This window comes from Berghia stephanieae, chromosome 1 (assembly GCF_034508935.2).
Source record: "Berghia stephanieae isolate SIO BIC M18660-M18661 chromosome 1, UCSD_Bste_1.3, whole genome shotgun sequence".
Lineage (NCBI taxonomy): Eukaryota > Metazoa > Mollusca > Gastropoda > Nudibranchia > Aeolidiidae > Berghia > Berghia stephanieae.
The window spans coordinates 119,102,011-119,108,974 of NC_088360.1; positions in this window are offsets into that span (position 1 = coordinate 119,102,011).

Genomic DNA, 6,964 nt, shown 5'->3' on the forward strand with positions numbered 1-6,964 from the left:
TTTGTTTTTTACTATGTACCATCTTTAACGCATCGTCAGCAGCATTGGCACCACTTCTATTTTGTTTCACCATCACGACCTTGACAATCGTGTTATTTTGACAATATGAATGGATAGATAAACGATACTTACCAAAGTTGAAGTTTGTCTGTTATTCTACAACACTGGTCGATTGTGAATTCATTTGAGTGATGAACCATCCATTTACCGATCACACTTTAAATTTTGAGCGGGCTACTATATGAGCCCAGATACTACCCAACTCTAACATAAACTGCTCATGGATTGTATGAAGATAATATAAATCTATCACCAGAACTAGAGGGGAGGGTATATTATGATAATTATGGTAAGGGAGGGCAAATGAATTCACAATCGACCAGTGTTGTAGAATAACAGACAAACTTCAACTTTGGTAAGTATCGTTTATCTATCCATTCTACAACACAATTGGTCGAATTGTGAATTCATATGAGACTTCAAAGTCATATAGTAGCACGCGATGTAAAACGATGAAGACCCACAAAATATTATCGCTTCAAGACTAACTAAATGAATCGTAAAATATAATGAAATATCCGCTACATTATTAGTCCAAATCAACGAATCCATTATGCTTAATGCATACCACCCTTTGTGGCAATAGGGTAAGGTCTGTTGTACGAAGAGAGTAATTGATATCCCGAGTTACACATGCATGCACCCTACAGAAACACCTAAACTGTAGCTTCCGTAAAATAGCCTGACTCTACCAAATATTTCAGTCAAAAGTGAAGGCCATGGTCATACCACCAAAAGTGAACAAATCGTTGATTTTATACAACAGTTCAACCAACAGGGTAGTATTTATGTTCCCTGGCCACTCCTAACAACAAAACACCAGTCGACGCAATTGTCTTAAATGACGTCAAAATTGCATGGGAGTCGGACAATAATAATCATTCCAGTAACACCACAAGCTAATAATATAAGTCAAACATTAGCACGTAGCAGCGATGATGGCACGTAGACAACAAGCAAGTCCTCGGGCTGGGATCAGAAACCTCCATAACATAGAGGCGACAGTTTATAACTCATAAGGCCTCTGGATCCATCCCTAAGGCCATTAACTCGCTCAACCCTAAAACTGACTATATCCGTAGTTTAACAGGGTTACTTTTGCCCCATGCCTATTTATTACGTATTTTATGCGACAAATTATAGGCGTAGTATCAAAGCTAATGTTTTTAGTTTTACATGTTAATGGTGGTTGAACAAAAATGTCTATGTATATGCTCATTTTTAATATATCCAATTTTGAAAAGTAGCAAAAAATTCTAGGATTGAGTGAGTTAAAACACCCGCTAATCCTGCCTTGATTAGGCATAAATACTAGAATATGCATCAATCAAGCCCGAATCAACAAAGCCCACCTAAATACAATCGAACAAGTACAAAGAAAATCTTCGTGAATGTCACCAACTGGAACTCAAACCAGGAAGAATCATCCCCATACTAGGCTAAAGTAAGTGACTCACATTACAGAATAAGAGATTAACTCCTACCAGCGTTCACACCAGAAACCAACATCGGACACGCCCGAAACCTGAAGTTCTGACAAACCGACCAGTCCCATCAGTCATAACAGGCATGCCTGCCCAAGCCGAAAGACAATTGCCTAATCGGACCTGTTCACCAATTAAAATGTTTAAGATACTACATTAGTTTCTCCTTTCACCTTCATAAACATCCATCTGTCTTCACTCCTTGTCAATAAGATGTGACTCAGACAGCCTCATCCTCCTCATCCTCTTCTTCTTCTTCTTCTTCGTCTTGTGAAAACCTCCAATATTGTCGAGGATCACTCCACAGTTTGTAGTGTTTTACATTTTAAACTTGCTAAAACTCTGCACATAATACTAAAACCACATAGATTAAAAAGTCACGTTGTGAACTCCAGCAATCGCGTGAAGGCATGTTGGCAACCGTTTTCAGCCACTTCAGCTGGGAGGCTATTCCATAGTCGGGCAGTGGAAGGGAAAAACGAATACATGTGGGCGTCTGTTTTTGATGTTGGGATGGTCACTCTTGCTGTGTGTCCCCTCGTATTTCTTGTCCCGATATCTTTGATGTCGTTTGGAAGTTTAAGGCACGAATTTTTGTAGTAGATCTTGTGGAACAATTTAAGTTTATCTATCTTTCTTCTCTTTTCCAGAGGTTCAAGGCCAATCCGTTGTGATATTTCAGACGCACTTGAGAAAGGATCGAATGTGTTTGTGATGCGTCTTGCTGTTTTTCTTTGGATGTTTTCTAAGGTGTCGATGTTTTTCTTTGTATATGGGTCCCAAATTGAGCTGCCATACTCCAAAATTGGTCTAACAATAGTTTTAAAAGCAAGGGTTTGAGTTGTGATTGGGCATCTTTTTAAATTGCGGGTGATGTAAGCGCTTGTTTGATTTGCCTTTGAAGCCAGGTGACATATGTGGTCATTCCATTTGAGGTTTTTAGCAAACTCAATGCCAAGGTATTTTGCTGTCTTTACATGTTCCAGGTTTTGACCATGAAGTTGGTATTCAAATGTTATAGGTGCTTTCTTATTTGTGATGGTTAGAACATTGCACTTTGATACGTTAAATTCCATTTGATTTATTGTTTCCCATTCTTGTAATTTAGCTAGATCGTCATTTAGTGTTTTGCAGTCGTCTGTTGTTTTTATCTGATTATATAATGCTGTGTCGTCAGCAAAGAGGCGCACTTTTGACCTTATACCTCGTGGAAGATCGTTTATGTACACTAAAAATAGGGCGGGCCCAAGGACTGAGCCCTGAGGTACACCCGATGTCACCATCCCGATAGTGGAAGTCTCGCCGTCGACAAGAACTTGTTGGGTGCGATTGTCCAGAAAAGTTGCAATCCATTGTAAGGTTTTGTTCCTGATACCAACGTCATACAATTTCTGGATTAACCGATGGTGAGGGACCTTGTCGAAGGCCTTGGCAAAGTCCAGTAGTACTAGATCAATTTGACCACCTTTATCAATAGCAGCTGACAGATCATGTGTTAATGATAGAAGTTGAGTTTGACATGAGTGGTGCTTCCTAAATCCGTGCTGTTCATCACAAAAAATACTGTTAGTTTCGAGATATTCAGTTATTGAGGATCTCACTATATGCTCCAACAGTTTGCAGCAAATGCAGGTTAATGAAATTGGACGGTAGTTTTGAGCCCTGCTTCTATCACCTTTCTTGTAGATGGGTTGGACAAGAGCGTGCTTCCAAACAATTGGTATGTCTCCCGTTTCAAGAGAGAGTTTGAACAAATGTGTGAGGGCAGGTGCAAATTCGTTACTCAGTATCTTTAAGAGACGGGATGGTATTTTGTCTGGGCCACATGCTTTCTTTGGATCTAGAGTGGCGAGGAGTTTGGAAACGCCCTCTACTGTCACATTGATTTCGGCCATAGTGTTGGAATCATTTTCTTCGCCTTGTAGTTGTTGAGTGGTAATTTTGGTATGAGCTTTTGAAGCAAAAACAGAGCAGAATTGGTTATTAAGTATGTCTGCTTTTTCCTTTGCATCAGAGTATAATACACGATCATGCTCAAGGGGCGCTATACCAACCGAATCGCACCTCCTACTTTTTATAAATTTCCAGAGCTTCACCATCACCAACGCTATTATCATCATCCTCATCATCATCTCATCATCATTCCTCACACGTCCCTAATCCTCATCGTCACCAGTTTCCCCCTGGTGCAGCTTTGTAACCAAATATACAAAGACCTCCATGGAACAATCTGACAAATTCTGCTCCGGCCCACTTAAATAATAAAATGAACTAAATATACCGATATCCGTGTCACGTCATGTGTATATTACACTATGCTGGAAACTAAGACTGCCGCAAATCGTGGGTCGATGCGTCTTTTGCATTTAAACGGGAATCAAGACCCATGTTGTATGTATGCATTAAAAAATTATATACAAAATAGTTGCTAAAAATCCCAAACAATTTCAATCGAAACAAGGGAAAATATACTGTAGGTCATTGTATATTAACAACACTGATAAAAACTTAAGTATAAAAGTTAGTGCATCAGCCTCACAACCATAAGTCGTTACCCATAGTCTCCAATCAATAAAGATCTAGAATCTAATATCATCAGAAATTCTTTCCAGAGATGGCAAAACTGTTGAAAACCAGCTCCCCCTTTATCCAGCGCAAATGTCTGATCGAAGGACTCCCTACTAAGTATGAAAATGTTAAACCACCTAGGTTAATGGTCCAAGTAACATAAAATGTTGTCAAATCAACCAATACAGAGTGTTAAGTAATGCCACTCTGAGTGAATACACCACGGCTCTTATTAAAGAGCGCCTGTCTAACGTCATATGTAAGGAGATGTCTATAAAATATCTAGTTTAAAAAGATGTGAACAAAAAATCCAACCAGGTCTATTAAGGATATGTATAATCCAAAATCAAGAGGTAAACCACCCCTACACAACAGATATCCCTGACACCCAGTATGCAAAGTTAGGTAATCCAGCAGAGATATATGACTAAGCGCATACTATCCCTGGCCCCGGGCAAAGCTGAGGAAGCCATTCACAAAAAACCCAAAAGTTATCAGGGTCATCAAGGCACTTTGACCCTAGCAAATAACTGCCCACCTTACAAAGTCTAAAAATCAGGCAAACAGTGATAGTTGACTGAGTGCATACTATCCCTGGTCCGGAACTGAGGCTGACTAACAGTCAAATCCCCGTCCCATACTATCCCTGGTCCGGAACCGAGGCTGACAAACAGTCAAAGCCCCGTCCCATACTATCCCTGGTCCGGAACCGAGGCTGACTAGCAGTCAAAGCCCCGTCCCATACTATCCCTGGTCCGGAACCGAGGCTGACAAACAGTCAAAGCCCCGTCCCATACTATCCCTGGTCCGGAACCGAGGCTGACTAACAGTCAAAGCCCCGTCCCATACTATCCCTGGTCCGGAACAGAGGCCGACTAACAGTCAAAGCCCCGACCGAATAAAAATCAGACGTAAATAGATCGTTTGATACAAACAATCTGGCTGATGAGGCCTAGACAAAGCACCTGACATCTATGGTCAGAGTAGTCTAAAGTATAACGGCAGAAAACCGTGCCGGTGACAGGTGACTTAGTGCACACTACCCCCGGGCCAGGACAAAAGATTAAGCACCTAGAGTCCCGTAGGTCATTAGAGACGTAATGACAGTAAAAAAGGATGATCAATCCTGGACATATACGCTATGTCCGGAACCTCACAAGAGGGTTCCCTGGCATTGACAAACTTTACCTATGCCTGCTCCAAACGCAAATACCACGAGCGAAGCAGCATAGATCTACCTGAAAAATAAAAATAAAATATAACTATAGTATGACCCAAGCATTTGAGACACAAAACCGTCTCAAATGTCTAAAATATGAATGCCAAAAGAGCTAAAAAACGGCAGAAAACCGTACCATTGATAGATGACTTGCTTAGTCAATACTCTTTTTTTTTTTTGTTTTTTTTTTTTTTTTGTTTTTTTTTTTTTTTTTTTTTTTTTTTTTTGGTCTTGTTTTATGACACTTGCTTTTGGACCAGTAAATCCAGGGTTTGAGGCCACCTTTGACAAGTGAAAAAATGAGTCCAAGGAAAGGGTCATTACTCACATTCTCTCACCTTATTCAGATGTAAAACGAGTAGTACCTACCTAATCATTAACAGTATTGTCTGCGGGTGGTTGGATGGGAGCATCACCCTTGAATCATATACCTATGATGTTCGCATGGGTGTACGATCCGATAGTGATGTCGTTTCTTCTTCTCTTTACTAGCCTATCCTGCTTCTTTGGTTTGTGATTGTATTTTTGACAGGGGATATTTTTTTTTCTGTAAATCTTCTGCCTGTTTGTTCTTGGTTATTTATAATTTAGCTTATGATATCTTTAGGTTATGATTTTGATTTACATTTGTACTATTTTTGTTAGATTGCTTGTTTTTTTTTTGTTTCAGCGGTCTCTCATATAACCTCAATTGTGTTGGAAGAGACCTAAAGCAACAAACAAACAAACAAACAGTATTGTCTACGTCGATAAAAGAATTGTAATAGTTGAAGTAGTCATGTCATACATGTTAAGTGTTGCTCTTGGCCAGCGCATTGAGCACGTTTAGTGGATATTGTGCTCTATAAATGCTCAAGTTTTTTAAAATCATCACACCAAAACAAAAGAGCGTTGGTGGAGATGGTAAACGGGTCTCTCTTATTGTCCTAAAAGGCCATGTGTTTTCTCAAGACTAATCCGCATTCTTTTCTTGTTATTGCACGTGACGTAGTCCTTTGCGGCGAGGGAGGCAGTCTGATATATATATATATATATATATATATATATATATATATATATATATATATATATATTGTGTGTGTGTGTGTGTGTGTGTGTGTTTGTGTGTGTATGTATGTGTGTGTGTTGCATTCATAGACAATGTAGTTGGGGGGTAAAAGTTTAATGTATTTATGGTCCCTCGATCTGATACGATGTCAAGCTATGAGCAGCTTATCTCATGTTTAATTTAAATCCTCTTTCTTTGCATTGATATTCTCCGAAGTAATAGTGTTGTGGTTCATGAGGTTTATTATAAGTTATGTCGTTTGAAGCCGGCACTCTGTCTTTTTTCGTTTACATTACTAACTTGATTGATATGTAAAATGTACCACAGGATCTGTCTGCACACCTAGCTTAATGATTGGATCAAGGTCTCTACAACAAGAATAGGCCGAATCCCTGAGCTTTGAGCTTTTTAAAAATTAGAGCAATATCCATTAAACGTGCAACATGTAACATATAGAATGAGACATAACGCCTGTTAAACGATATTACATTATTTCCGACAGAGACAAAGCTGTTAACGGTCAGTTATCATAATTTTACACATTAGTACGGTGAGAGAATGTGAATAAAGAGCCTTTTCCAAGGA